Raw genomic sequence first — 15,578 nt, 5'->3', positions numbered from 1 at the left:
CACAGGAAGCTGTGGCACGAGTAAGGGAACTTCTGGACAATGTCAAATTATGTCATAAATCAGTATGATTTATTTGCCAACATACTGGCGCAAATCAAATATTTGACTTTCCATTATTTATACAGAATGATAGGTATTATTATGAAAGCTTTACCATTCAAATTTGGATCGCGTACATCGTTGTGTACATGCCACAAATTATGATGTATAAAATGATCGGTGCTATAAAAAAAAATATTTAAAACAGTAAAATGGAACGATTGCTTTTCAAATTACATTGATCATGTTAAAACAACATTAAATTTAAATTACTTTTTTGTTAAAAAAATAAAAAAATTGTAGAGCGCTATGTAGAGATAGACGTCGAATCGTCCTGAAATCTACTTTACAGTTCCAGTTCAACTTGGCGCAAAACTCAGAAATGACTTCAACCAACCTGGAACTCGTACAACCCTCTCACGTTCTAATTCTAATTCATGCTTGTCCGCTAACGGTCTAGCACGTAAATAGCACCAGCAACGGACACCGAGATCTCTCCCGGTGGCCCCATTAGCATAGCTGACGAGGCAAGGCAGTAACAGGCGCGATCTTTCCTAATGAACGGGGAAACATTCTTGTAACATGCCACATGCCGGCTCGGAAGTGTACATGGAAACTTACTTATGCATAAACACATTATGAGTAATGTTGCAAAATTTCTATTACATTGCATCCCCTCTAACACGATCACACGGGTTAGCTGTTCCACGTAGAAGGGCTGGATGCGGCTTGGAGAAGTGGTGCGAAAAAGTAAATATTCATGCTGTGAAAATTTTCTATCGCATCCACGGGAGTTCCCCAATGTGCAGGGCTGGAGATCGCTGGCAAAGATCACCGATCGAGGTAGAGGAGGGGAATATAATTAAGCGTTCCCCCGTACGTACACGAGTCTGGATCGATCCGTGTAGGCAGAGATCTGTATCTCGATATCAAAGATACAGTACAGCATCGCCATTAACACCTTCGTCAGGATTTAGATAGGCTAAACCAAATGCAATCCAAACAACATCACCACCTTCGGGCAGGTGAACCAATGGTGCTGTGGCAAGGATGAGTGTTAACACAGCAATAGGTGATTGAAGTTCTTTTGCTATTCTGAATTAATGTACATCATTGCAAGCAGTGGGAAAATCCTCCTGCAAAACACCACTTACAACATCTAAACAAACGGACCCAGGAAATGTTGGCGTAATGTGCAGAAAGTTCAAATTTTATGGGGCGCCAATTCGTGAAAATGTAGCGCTGTTTGCATTCTTCGTTTGACTTGCGATGGATTGAAGACATTTGATAGTGGCGGAGATTGTGTGGAGGCATATCGTGCCACTATTAAGCGATTACTTCCTGCAGAGTGTAGCATTTTTTTCCTCGAGGGAAAATCACTATTTGCGAAAATGTGTTTCACAGCTTAAAAATAGAGTTGAGATCATCAGAACGGTACCTATCTGTATCATTTCCTTTTACGGGGAGAAGAAACGATAAAACGTGTAACGACTTGAAATGGAAATCATGTGATGTGACAAGTAGGTCATCTTCAATGGCTCGATAGGTTTTACAAACAAATATTGTTGTATTGTTGCTAATGAATGTTTTTTTAGGATACTCATTCATACGAATCTTCAATGAAGAGTCATTCAAGTTATGTAACCTCTTCATCAGTAAGATTTGTAATATAAGAGACTCAGAGTCATGGATTCGTTTGCAAAAGCCAACCAATTTCGTGTTCATCATTTTTCTACACTCAAAATGCAAATGATCGCACAAATATTCTCAAACCAAAATAAGTCCAACACAAAGGCAAATGTCAACCGACCCATCTTTCACCGTCGGTGTTGTTTTGCCATGTTTTAACTGATTACGATCTTGTACGATTATTTGTATGCATTAATAACACTCATCAACACACGCAGACATCGTGACAACAATTTACAACACGATCCATCGATTTATGGTGCCGTCATTACGGCAGGATTATCAGCACGTTAACACCCGAAGACACGAAGGCTGGAAGTCATCACCAAGCAGCAGTAAGCAGCTCATAAGATTGACTTCTCAGCTACGGTGACAATAATTTACTGGGTCCGTCCGTTTGATCTCGGACGGGAGCAGTGAAAGAAGATGGTCCCAACGACCGGGAATCCGTGAAACAAAAAGCAGAGCACGTGGACGCACCGTCCCAATCCCAATACCCCAATGGTGCGATAAACCCAATTTACAGTCCATTTTCACCGATGCACAAAGATCCCACCCGCGATAATGATCGTCATAATTTATAGACCTTTTTTTTGTTATCCTCCCATTCAGAACCAACTGCCCGGTCCAGAATGCAGTTTCGATAGAAGGTGCTGCAAGGTGATGATGGAGTGGTGTGGAATTTACGGCATCCCCAAAACCGGTAGCCAGTGTGCCTATTAATCAGTCATACGAATGTGGCATGACTGTCTGTTCACTGTCTCACTGGGCGTACAGCGGCCGCACTGTCTCTGGCGCACTGTGATTGTTCCCCGTGCTGTCTAGTTGCCTGGTTTGGCTTTCGCTTTATTATTATTCCACCGCGCGGTCGCGAGACCTGAGCGCAGATACGCGATCCCCAAGTCGGAGGTCCTATAAATATCGACCGACGCAGCATAAACTGCACTCGAGTAGCAGGGCCACCTTAGGAAATTCGCTGCCAACCACCGTCGCGATCTATTCGCCGGGTGTGTTTAATGTCCCGAAACGAAACAAACGCTAGCGGACACAGCTAAACAGCAAGACGGAACCAAAAACCCAGGAGGGGGCCAGTACTCCCGGTGGACATCGACACACGAAGGAGATGAAACGCGATGCTTGTGTGTGTGTGTCACGTTTGTTTTCATTTCATCCGTGGTTTTCCATCTTCCAACCGAACCGCTTCTGCCGGTCGAACGGTCGCATCTTAGCGCGAACAGAACGGTACAACGGTAGCAGGTTTGATTGATGTCGGCAAAACAGGAACATCTGTTTGTGGGTCGCCTGAGGGTCTCCGATCACGCGCTGCGTATGTTTCGGCGCATTTACTCGGGCGTCCGAACTTCAAAAAGCTTTTTAGAATATGCAACCCCAGCGCGTGTGAGAGTGTTCCTCCGCTTTCTCCAAACTACCGCCCATTCGTTGAAGGTGTTTATAGCGCATCCGGACGTATGTTCCTTTTTTTTAACATGAGTCTGCAACAAGTTGTTTGCATTCTCTCGTCCCATCACGTTAAAGCGGAGCGGAATGTTACAGCTTTAATTATCTGTCACTGTGTTTGATGTCGTGTTTGGGCTACTAGTTTTGATTAGCGTTTAGTAGATTGTTTTAGAAATAGTTGTTGGGGTATCACGACCCCCAGAAAGATGCTACCTTCCAAGAATTCATGGTGGTATGTTTTATGTCTGCTTAACGTTTGTCAGCCATCGTGTCACATTCCCTTTCTGCAACCTCTCTATCGTGCCAGCATTAAACCGGTGGGTAAACCCATTTTGCAGGCAGCAAACATTGTGAAATGGTTTTCATAATTTTCTGTAACGATCAGCAAAATGCCTCCGGCCAGTGACATAAAACAAACATCAACAACCGCGTCGAGATCGCATCCTGTCGATCGCTCTTCGGATACGTGATACGTTTTCGCTCCATCGGCGTTCTCTGTTTTGTCGGTGGCAATTGAAGGAACGTGGTGGCAGACAAACGTGGAGACGATGGGCCGCTTGGTTCCGATAGATACCAGCTGGAAGTTTAAAGATTTATAGATCTATCACCACTCGCCACGCCGGTGAAAGGATCGTCTCGCCCGGTTTGATTTCGTTGAATTTCCCTCCGAATATCCGCATGCACTCCATCGCTGCGTGACACTTTTATTGCATTTTATTCCAACTTGTGACCGAAAATTAAAATACCCAACGGAACCAATAAAGAATCGTGTATTGCATGTGGTTTTTTACCCCGAGTCTGAAAGCATGTCACCAGTTTGGGTTTTTTTTTTTTGTTGGAAGTTAATTAGTCACCGTTTGGTGGTAACTATTCAAGTCGGACGAGTCGGACGATAGACATTCGACTACCACGTTACAAACGGAACGGTAAAAAACGGTTTAATTGCGTCGATGTTCAAGTTGGTCGGATTACCGATAGATGGTCAGGGTAGCAAGCGACATGATTTATCGACAACTAGCATCCGGATCCTGGCGTGATTCGGTGCGCCCCGGGGGAATTGCTGGCGCGCTATTGTCGACAAAACAGAGTGTCCACCGGGAACGGGAGGTACATTTACGAGTGTTGTTCCGCAAAGCGTGACTTTCTCATTTGTTGTACAGCGTGTTGTACAATTCGGCGTTCATGGTGGCGTCGCCACGGCCGATCATGGCTGAAAGGTAAATGGCTGTGTTGACACCATGCACCATCGTTGTGGACATTAGACGAAGTGCCGGGTGGCATTGGTGGCACTGTATCGAGTTACTTGTTTTGGTAAGCTCCAACTCCAACATTGACCACAGCACGTCTTACGTTGGAGGACACGGGTGACACGGAACGGAAATGGTGTCCAGAATTCCAAACCAAGCGTTTGCAGCAGAGAGGAACTATTTTAGACCCGGTTCAGTTGCCCCAATGTTCTCGGTACGATCGTGCGGCGGGCAAATGAACGAGCAACTGCTCCGTTCGGGTCCGTTAGTTCCGATTTGTCAGAAACCGTTGGTGTCGATTCCTTTTTCGTTCCTAGCATTACCCGACGGGATGCTCGTGTTCCAGTGAAAATTGAGCAATTACCCTAGCGAACTCCGTCCGGCGGGCATTGGGCAACGGAAGGCCATCGGTTGGTTCGATGGTTCGCAGAATTTCGTCTGAACCGAGGCATGCGCCCAGTTCGCGGGATGCAAATCGCACAGTCGCGATTAATCCGCAAGCGAATCGTGCCATAAACCGGCGGTCGGCCACATGATCATCTTTCGACACTGACATGCAACCCCTTCGACCGTACCGCCACGCTATCAATGGACACACTGGATGGGAACAGGGTCAAATTGCCCGGCACATGTCATGCAGCGGTACATTTCAACTATCGCCGGGTTGGAAGGTACTTGTCGTTCAGGGCATTGCCGAGTCTACAATTCGTTAGTTTGATCAGATGGTTGAAAAGCATGCCCTTGGGATGGAAACACGGAGAGAGAAACAAGGAAGCAAACGTTGAACCAGAGATCAATCGATTGAACGACCCTCGGGAGGACTTCAAGATCTATTCTAGCATGTGTTGTAGGTGTCAAAATGGAAAATCTGCCTCGTTGGGAGTTGGGAGAAGCGATTATGGAGTTCAAAACCCCTTGTTCAACGGTACAAGGGAAGGGCTAGAAGGAACTGAACAATGTTGCCATTGCGACGAATGCATCGCAGTAGGTAAATCGATCGATGCAAGATTGCCTCCAGGGCCAAGAGGTTCGGAAGGTAGGATCTTGATCCAGCCTGGAAATGTGCACCCCAATCAATTTGATCTGGTACATGACTGAACGAACGTAACGCAGCGTTATGGTTTTCCGCAAAACTACACCGATCACTATTAACTCGATTAACTTTTGCCACGCCTGAACGCTTTTACATCGCTGAAAATCGTTAGCAAGCGAGCTAATTTATGTTTCCTCTTGCTGACATCAATGTTAAATTTAACTCTCCATACACTAACGATAGCTGATAGGAGCTGTTGTTTACATAACATTGATATGACGCCTCGCAAGGTACGATAGTCGCGGCAAAAGGCAGCAGACCTTCTGACTTCGGCGTATTCTGATAACGTCCCCAACCGAGCAGCCAAGCGCAAAACGGTGCAACAAGGGTTGATGTTTGTTAAACGCGTCAGCGTAAATGGTTGATCTTGAGAGCAGTTGAAGTTGCTTCCTGTGCCATTTCTCAATGAAAGCTTTAGTGTCTTCATTCATCGATGATAACCGGAACGTAGGTCGCGGGAGGATCAAATTCACTCGCGAGCTATTAAAAACAACAGCTACACGCTCGTGACTCACGGAGCTGATGATTGTTGGAATCAGCATGAAATGATGTGCCTGTAATGATACTGCTTGTTGTATAAACTTCTCGCAATCTTTATATACCATTGTCAATTCATTATCGAAGTGTAACAATGTTGAGAATAGCACTACAAATTCCATAACAGACAACATTTTTCAACTTCAGTGTCGATCGTTTTCACGCTTCTTCAGTCGCGCCAACTTTACACGCGAAGGCTGCAAATTTACGTCCCAAAAGGAAAGATTATAGCCATCAATAGAGTCGAGATTGCTCATGGAAAAGGAGTGAAGTCATTCGGTTTACTGTTGCGAAACCAATCGTTGTTTTTTCTCGCATTTAATCCAATTCAATCGTTCAATGTTCCGGTCAGCGAACGATCGAGCCTCCTAGCCAACATTAGTTTAAACTGTCACAAATACCAATGGCCATTTTTTATCTTGGCTGAGCTGTTTTTTATGACTGTGGAGCTCTTTTTTCTAGAGCCATTGGATTATTCACCCTTCATTCCAAGTGTCGAAAGACTCAATTCGTTTAAATTTAATGATGCTGTGTCGCCATTTTCCCCAGTGCCTGAATGTTGTTAATTTTATTAAATTAATACAACAACATCATTCAGCTCTGGCAGGCCCCACATCTTGCTCGGTTCACCCACTATATCAGACATCAGACGCACAAAAACATTCTCCTAGAAAACTCGAATCACTCGACGGCCGCCGGTTGTGTGTCTACGCATTGTTTAGTGTTTTTACTCTACTTCTTCTCCGAGATCTTTTACGGTTTTTTTTTGCACGCGTGTGCGTAACAGTTCCAACGGGCAAACATATAAAAAAACACAACAGAGAGACACATTTCAAATAGCAAATCAGATGGTTGAACGCGGATGGTTGAAAAAGTTGACTAGCGAGAATCAAAAGGCTTGGATGTAACGAAGCAACGGCAGCGATAGAAGGCGTTCTGTGGTTACCAAATTCGGTCCGCATGCGAGTGGCACAGCGAAGTACGCGAACCGGTTGCCAGAATTCACGGAAACATTTCTGCCCTCATTGGAGCTGACGGCGACCTGCGTGAGTTCCATGCCGTGGAAGGCCTGAAATAGCCGGCAAATCGTAGAATGCCGTATATTCGGGAGGCTCCGAACCTTCTCCGATTCCTTCCTCCCAACACCCAAAAGAGAATTACTATGAGGTCATCAAAGACGGCGCATGGGCGCGCGGTTCTGACCTTCGCTGAATGCGATCTTATCTCAACGCACTTTCGTTATCCGAGACGAAGTCACCGTTGGAGCTTTGGTTTTGAATAGCAACGATCTGAGGCCTAGGTATGTTATGAATTTTTGCGCAAAGAAAAGACACTCTTGACTATTGGGCAGAGCGGAGTGTTTCTTTCTAAACCGAGAACTCCAAGCGTTATAATGGTTCAGTAACCTTGAACTGGAACTCCCCTCACAGGGAGCATTCCGACATCCCGATTTCGAACGATTAATCATGTTTGATAGCGTGGACCAGTCGCGAACTTCGGTTTTAGAAGTGGCACTCGAGCATCTCAATGTCTGCAAGTATGTGCCTATATTTAACTCTCCATACGGCAGGGCGTTTAATAGCGGTCATAGAACCACTACTTCTGGGACAACTCTCGGCGACATCATAACGATTCGTATTAATCCGCGAACAGACACCATAATTGCACTCGTATCGTTCCACCTTCTACACTCTCCCAGCCTCCCATCAATCGTAGCCCTGCTCGGGTGTCTCCGTACTTGGACGATGTCTCTCCGACACGACAGACAGACATATTCCACTTCAATGACCAAAATACATTCGAAGCTGCAAGCCCCGGTGCTCGACTGGTCGTGTTTTGCGAGGCGGAAATGTATTTTCAATTAAACGTATAGCTCTTTCTCCCTCGCCCGGCAACTGTTGTTCGCTCACCCGGGTTCTAGATGGCACTTTGCTTCATCGACGGTTAGAAGTCTCGAGCCCATCCGCCCATGTCTGGTGCGGTTTATCATACGGCGATACATCGCCATGCCCGTCCAGTTCACTTCCTACGCTCATCTGAAGTCAATTATTTTTAAAATCGTTTTATTTCCTTCATCGCAGTGCGGTTTGCGCCCCTTTCCAGCCCGTCGCTGGATTAACATTCTCCGAGCGGAGTGTAGCAACATTGCCGTGTGCAAACCGAAGCATTAATGAACGTAAAGAAAAGCGAATGCGGACGAAACTTTCGCTCTTAATGGAGAAGTTAAGGGCATAGCTTGATGACATTTTGTCTGCTTTTAAGTGCGTGTCGTTTCGGCGTAATTTGTCAGTAAAATGTTTGCATTTCATCAGCAAAATCAACACACTGCCCGCAGAGACAGCAAGAGAGCAAAGGACAAGAGTGTTAAAACCCTTCCAGCAAGCGACACATTGACCTTTTGCTAAATTGACCTCGATTGCAGCAACAAGCTCCCTTGAAACCATTCGTTCGTTTACATAGCTTTCCATAGGGTTTATTTTACGTTGGTCCCTTTACACACAAATGAATGTTATTTCTTCAGTGTTTTTACGCTGATAAAAATTCGCTTTTTGTTAAGATATCAACGATGAACGCATACCGGAGATACCATGCGAAGAAAAACACCCTCTAACTCCTGTAAACCGGAAGCGAACCGGCCAAAAAACCAGTTTACCATCGCAAAGAGCCAAAGCCAAGAGCTAATATACATGCTGCTCATTCATACGGCCGGTCTGGCGAAAGGGCATTCCGGTGCTTACTATCCGTAGGAGCAAAGTGAAAAGAAAAAAAATCCCACCCAATGCATAAACCGTGACACAATGTCCCAGCGAGAACGAGATTGTGGTGGTGAACAAAAAAAGGGAAAAAGCCCTCATCTTCCACGGCATAAAGTAAGCGCGTACAAGTGATCCGTACCGTCGAGGGGCGTACTCTCCCACCGGACCTCACCATAAGAGACCATGTTGGCATGTTTATTTGATTATTGCTGCACACAGACCCGGTTGAACGATGCCACGAAAACATAACCAACGGTTGGATCGCGGAGATCCCAACCGAAGTACGACCACCGTGCGCCGTTAGGTGTCTTTGCGAGACTAACGTCAAGATACGGGATCCGTTTGAAGAATGGTGTCCCTTTGTACCTTGTGTACGGTATGCTGTTACGAGCCACCGTGGTAAGCTGCTTTCGCTTGGGATAGGGTACCGCAACCTCTACGGGAGAACCCATTTGCACCCACAAGTATGCGCGCAATGTGCACCGAATGCGGTGTGTCGAAGTCGCTAATTGAGTGTCATTCATCTGGTGGAAGCATAACAGGCGGAAGTGAGAAATGCATCCAACAATGCAAGGAGCCATTGCGATGCGAAAAGTAGGACAGTCTTCAGATGGGCGAATAACGTGGTGCTAAATAGTGGCCAAAGAATGCGGCTGGTGAATGTGGATTTGTAACAGATCTGATTTCCCGATCGATGACAGCTATAAAATATGGTCCGACTTTTATAGAGTGTTTACATATATATTTAAGTACAAGAAAGCCTGTCCTGATATTACTTCTCTCGTAATATAACTTATACCAATTTTTTCGTAAGTTCTCAAGAAACATGTGATCGTATAGCAATAGTACGAACTGTATAAAGCTTCATGCTCCTTTCAGGTGTGGAACAATCCGTTAAAATCTACATTTGAGACAGTTAAAAAAGCTATCAAATTGGTCCATCGAAATGAACATCCCTGCTTCTTGGCACTGCATCGCACAACTTCTTGGACGCACCTCTCCAAACTTTCCGAAAAAAAACCAACACCCATTTACAAGCTTTCACTTCGTTAATTTGTTTGGCCTGCTATCTCTAACCCGATCGAGCACCCATCTGCTACTACTGCAACAGTCGATAATCTTTGTAATATATTGCCCAACCCCGGCGGCGTAATCTGTTAACGCGAATCCGCGTGTTGCGGTGCGCGTTGGGTTCGGTTATTAATTTATCAACTACCAGATAACGACGCAGCTCGCGCGGGATGCAAAACTACTCATCCACGGGCGTGTGTTGCATATGTGGGATGAACTCAAGGGAGAAGGCCAACAGCATCACAATCGTGTGCATTTCGGACGGCATTGCTTGTATCGCTCGTTAAGGCGTTAGGCAGTTGATCTTGAGAAGATGGACAAAACACCCCGAACTGTGGGGCTTGTGGGTTCTGTCGTACGGATGTCGCGCTGATCGGCCCAATATCGTGGCTGCTCTGTCGTCCAACCTCACCGTAGACGAACGGGAACATAAACATCGCTAAATTATGGCTTCACCGAGTCAAAAGTTAATTTGCAGCGATTTGAAAAACTAAACCCACTCACTCGCGCTACACCGCGTGTCTGGTTCTTCCGTTTCCCATCCCGCCTTTATGCTGCACCAGTGCATCCCACCATGCAACGAAGAGCCAAAAGTCACCCAATGGGGCGGTTACGGCGTACAGAAAAAGTCGCCTCCCAAATAATCATTTGAGCGACGGGAAAACACGGCACGGAACGGCCGTCTTACACAGCACACATTGCATTGGATGAGTGTTTTGAGTTATCTGACAGATCTGATCAGACCATGGCTGATGTTGAACAAATCTGACAAAGATGGAGGATGGACCATGGCGGTTTTGTTCGTAGCGGGGCAGAAGAGTCGGCATGGAGGTGCATCCAAACCATCTTCCCACACTAGCAGACGGTTGCAGCGCGGAAAAGTATCGAAAAGTATCTTCTTCGTACGATCGGCTACCACTCTTACCGGTTCTCAGATGGACATACACGCGTCGGCCCTATCGGATGCAACGGTTGTCGTACTGTCATGGGCAATTGGACGAAATATCAATCATTGGCAATCCACTAGGAAATTTATGACTGATAGTGAGCAGTGGGCAAAAAGTAAACTAAAACCATCAGATGAAAGGATATTTTCATCTTACCGAGTTGTTTGTACAATTTGTTGATCTCTATATATATGTTGGGGATTTTAAACATTAGAAAGGCCCATCAAACACACAGCGTAAGTTGATGGTGTAAAACTGTTGTAAAATCGATTTGTTAGTGCTCTAGACATGTAATCTTCTCGCTGGACGACCCTTCCCCCACTATCAGTCTCGAGTCACACCAACGTTTGCACCAATCGCTAGCAGTGCGGTGTAAAATTGCCACAAACTCTAACCAACTGTCAAAGACGTGCGCCGATCGTGACGAATGGGCCGTACAAGAAGATTGGAAAAAATCTATTTACTTCTTGACACCTCGTAGACCACACTTATTGATGGCTTCCGCACTTCGCGCTCATTGATAAGCGACTCGCTAGAAGCTCATGAAAACATGACTCCTAAGCAAAGTGCTTCCTTGTCAGAAGATCGAGAGTTTGCGCCCCAAAACCGAGCAGCAAAAAAACCCTCACAACCAGCGTACAAACCGCTAAACAAATCATTCCCAATCCATCACACACGCTTCACGCGGCACTGGAGTGTTGGGCACTACATTTGTTATTCTGCCCGGTACAAAAGCTTTACCCTATAAATTACGTCATCTTCACGGTACGAAACCAATCGCACCCGCCGCCACCGGAATGCGGCAGGCATTGATACACATTACGTATTCGCGGCATTCGTCCATTGGGGTTGGCAGTTGAATATATCTGCTCCCTGTGCAGCTGAAGAAGCGGACGTTAGACGCAGCATTCTTATCCAGAAGGTGTAACGCTTGGCAGTTCTTTGCCCTGTGCTCGGTGCAACTCGTCGGCCAGGCCGATCGTTGGCCAGGCTGAGTGATGAGCAGAACACTCTGGTAACCATTTTGCATACGGACACTAATGGCCCCGGCCCAGGCGGTGAGCCGGCGCTTTCTGGCTGGAAAGCATTCTGCTCGGTACCCTTTCATTGATTACGTGACTAATTTAATAACACCGTCTGGGTGAATCGGTTCCGGATCGCAAGTTGCCACTGATCGTTTTTGCTTGCGTTCATTCTCGCAGCTACCAGGCGCATCGTTTGGGGCCAACGTCTGACTCATTCGTCGTGTAGAATGGTCTTCAATTGTGAAAACCTGGACCCGGCTGGAGCATAACCGGTAGGGTCTAGAGCGTATCCGATCGTCGTACTACCGGAATGGCCGTTACTTTAAAATTAAAAGCTAAAGTGTTAGCAGGTGGTCAACCGCTTCTAAGCAACATTGTACCACAAAGATCAGCTCCATGGCATGTCCGACACGAACAGGTCGACTCATCTTCGATTCCAATCTTCACAACGATTAGCTGCATGTATGATGGAAAACTAAAACTCTCCCATACCACAAACATCCGGGAACGTGGTGTTTACATTTTTCTACACGGCCCTACAGCACTGGAACGGCGTGTGATCGTTGGGTTTGAAAGTAAACCCCCTGATCTTACGGACAGACATGACCTGCCCGACTTTATTGGCAGAACGCGTCGAACGAGTTCCTCACGCAAAAAGTGTTGCTTCCTGTCAGTGTACGGTACGGTACAACAATGTGACAATGTGGGGGCCGCCATAAGGAACGTCGCCCGTTCTGTCGCGCAGTGTTAGGGCGCCGTGAAATTAGCAGACCAAACAGACGATAAATTACCCCATCGTATCTCGCGCCTAGAGAACGAAAACCGAATTGTTTACCAAATGTGTTGCGTGGCATGGTCGGCTGGCATCGCTTGAGAGCCGTTTGTGCAAAAGCCGCTGGGAAAGTCGCCAAAGATGCTTCCTACGTTTGGTGGAGGTGATGAAAACTGTGTGGTTTATTTGCTGCAAATGTTTACTGCAGACAAAACGCTCTAAGTAGGCCGTACGGAATGGAAATAGCGCTAATAACTTATGCTACGTGGGCCACATTCTTTCATTAGCATTGAACAATCGCTCATACAAATGGACCGAAATGGAACCATTCGTAGGGTCATAACAATAATTTTCCACCGCCAGTAAAATGTCGGAATTTATTGTCGGAACGGGAAATGCTTCCGAACTTCCACCGTCCATTAAAGCGTACCAAACGTTCCCGCTGTCATTTCACGTGAGTGAATGTGTGTTTAAATGTGCTCTCTCAACAACAATAATGCCTGTAACGTTCGATAATAGGCGAAACTCACCTAGGATGCGCGTGTACGCTGGATTGTAACATTTGAAGGATCTCATGACATAATAGCTCTCGATCGTGGTGCTACCATTCGGATGGTGCTGCAACACATTATCTCCCACCTGATAAAATTCGCCATTACCCGATACATTATGGTAGTTCGGCGGGTGATAATGCCCGACGTCGGGTTTGATGTATATGTAGTCGGTACTCTCGTTGCCGTACGTCGGGTAGACGGGGCTGGTGGTTTTCTTTGGTACTTTGGTAGACTTTTTGCGTTGTTTTTGCGGCTGCAGGGGCTGCTTTGGCGGGCGCCGCGTCACCGGCGGTTGTACATTTGCGGGTTGCCGTTGATTTGAACTTTTGGCAGGGCCGATCCGTGCCGTGTCGGATGCCTCCCGACGCTCACGGACAGCCGCGTACGGTGCTGTGACTTTAGCCTCGATCACCGATTCACCCGCGACGAGGTGGTTTCGGTTCGTTCCCACGTACAGACCGATCGTCAGCAAACCGAGCACCGAGATGGTGAGTAGCGTGCGGCCCAGTACCAACCAACATCGACGGCGCTGCTGGTACGTCTCATGCTGCTGGTGCGGCTGATGGTGGTGTTGGCTGTTCGTTCTGGTTCGTTCGTCCATCATCTTATTCGCTCGCGATTCCTCCCATGGCGCATCTTCCTACCGGCACCACATACTTCACCTCAACCAGCACAAGAACTCGATTTCACCACACGCAACTTCAATTAGCAACTCATTTCCTAAAGCACACAAACACACCACTGTTATCAACCAGACGTTCCAACTTTAACGCTACCTTTTTGCACTCGCATCGACAAGCACTGCAAGAATAAAACAAAACGCGGGTGATCCCACTGTACTATACCGCAACCGTTGTGATCACATAATTGGGTCACGCATGGGGAAGATGTCCGGTGCGCCAATGTTGGAATTTCGGGTGATAGCCGCACTGCCCCTAAATGTCTTCTACTTGAGCATAAACCATGGTGGGAAGTAACAGCTGGTTGAATGTTACGAATATGATAAGGGCAGGTCTGCACTGATAAGATGTTGCATGGGTTTCTCACAGTATTGGGAATCGATCGTAACCTTGTGCCTGATTTACCTTGGGCCACAAATTGGGGGGGATTTTAATGCTTCCAGATTATAAATTTATTTATTATTTAATTACGACATTCTTTGTTAAAAATCTGGTAACTGCAGTTGTATTTCACTGCATTGCTTTATCCGGTAATGCTCTCCTGTGTCCATCTCGCGTCACAATTTCCTCAAGCTACACACAAACGTGCACATTACGGTATAGGCATTAATTATTTCCCCAAAGCTAATGGCCTCTTGAGCACCATCGCACCTTGCACATTACTGTCTCAGCACAATTGCTAGCCACCGAACGAGCTACACAGTGGTACAGTTTCGTGGCCCATATTTCGAGTTTTTGTCGATTGTCGAACTGTGAATCGCTACCACCACCGTTGATTGGTCGCGGATTTGTAAGCAGTGGCATAAAAAAAGATGCATAAACACAAAACCCCCCAACACGCGAACGGTTTGCTGTAGCGAGTGCTACAAACGGAGTCTGATTTACTGACCGCCCATCGGCTATTTGTTTACTTGATGCTCGTTTAATTAAATCATGCGCGTATGCGTACCCCGTCCCAGCTCCATCTTATGCTCCCTCCAACCCCTCCTGCCCTATAAAACATCAAACATAAAGTATCATCTCATCACCAGAGCCGAGCAGCCCGTCGTTCCCACAAATTTTCATCCAATCCAAAACGTAAAGGAGCCGGACCAAGAGCCGATCGCCACCGACGCTGCGCCGGGGGTTTGGATTGAATGTGGGAAATGATTTGTCGGCACTTTTTACTTCGAATTCGGTTTGCTGGTTGTCGATGAAAGAAAAGGAATCCCCCCTCCCCGGAAACTGATGCCGTGCGCCACCGGTAAGTGTACTTTGGCACTAATTTGATCTAACTCCATGGCTATGGCGGCTCGGTTCGCTGCACTTCAAATTGTACAAAGTGCTGGCCGGTGCGGATAAAAGCTATTGGTGTAAGCGCGTGGAAATTATGAGGAAGAACGTTAATCTTCCACAGACGTCTCGTGTCTTGTAAGAACCTTTACAGGTTCACACATTAAAATGATTAACCGTGTTAGCGAGTTTTTCAGTTTTTTTTTCAGATTAATTATCCTTTTCTTGCTTTTGCACTAAGAACGCACCCAAGGGATCAATGGAACTGGAGACAACATGTTTCTAGTTCAATATTCTACAAAAACGATAGTTTTGCACTTTTAACAAAATAGTTATCAGAGTAAGCAGAGGCGTGAGATTGACGAACTTTAAAAAAATCTTGGAATCTTGAAAGATGACTAGGGAACGATCCTAGTTTATATGAGTTTCAGAAGTCAT

General features: G+C 46.3%; 1 protein-coding gene across 1 annotated transcript in view; it reads right to left on the bottom strand.

Annotated features, from left to right (window-relative positions):
* LOC128716402 (laminin subunit alpha-1) overlaps positions 1-15,578 on the bottom strand; it is a 77,792-nt gene that overhangs the window by 9,064 nt on the left and 53,150 nt on the right. The window lies entirely within an intron of this gene.

Source organism: Anopheles marshallii, chromosome 3 (assembly GCF_943734725.1).
Source record: "Anopheles marshallii chromosome 3, idAnoMarsDA_429_01, whole genome shotgun sequence".
Taxonomy (NCBI): domain Eukaryota; kingdom Metazoa; phylum Arthropoda; class Insecta; order Diptera; family Culicidae; genus Anopheles; species Anopheles marshallii.
The sequence above is the reverse complement of the archived record's forward strand: the minus strand, read 5'-3'. Positions and strand labels throughout refer to the sequence as shown.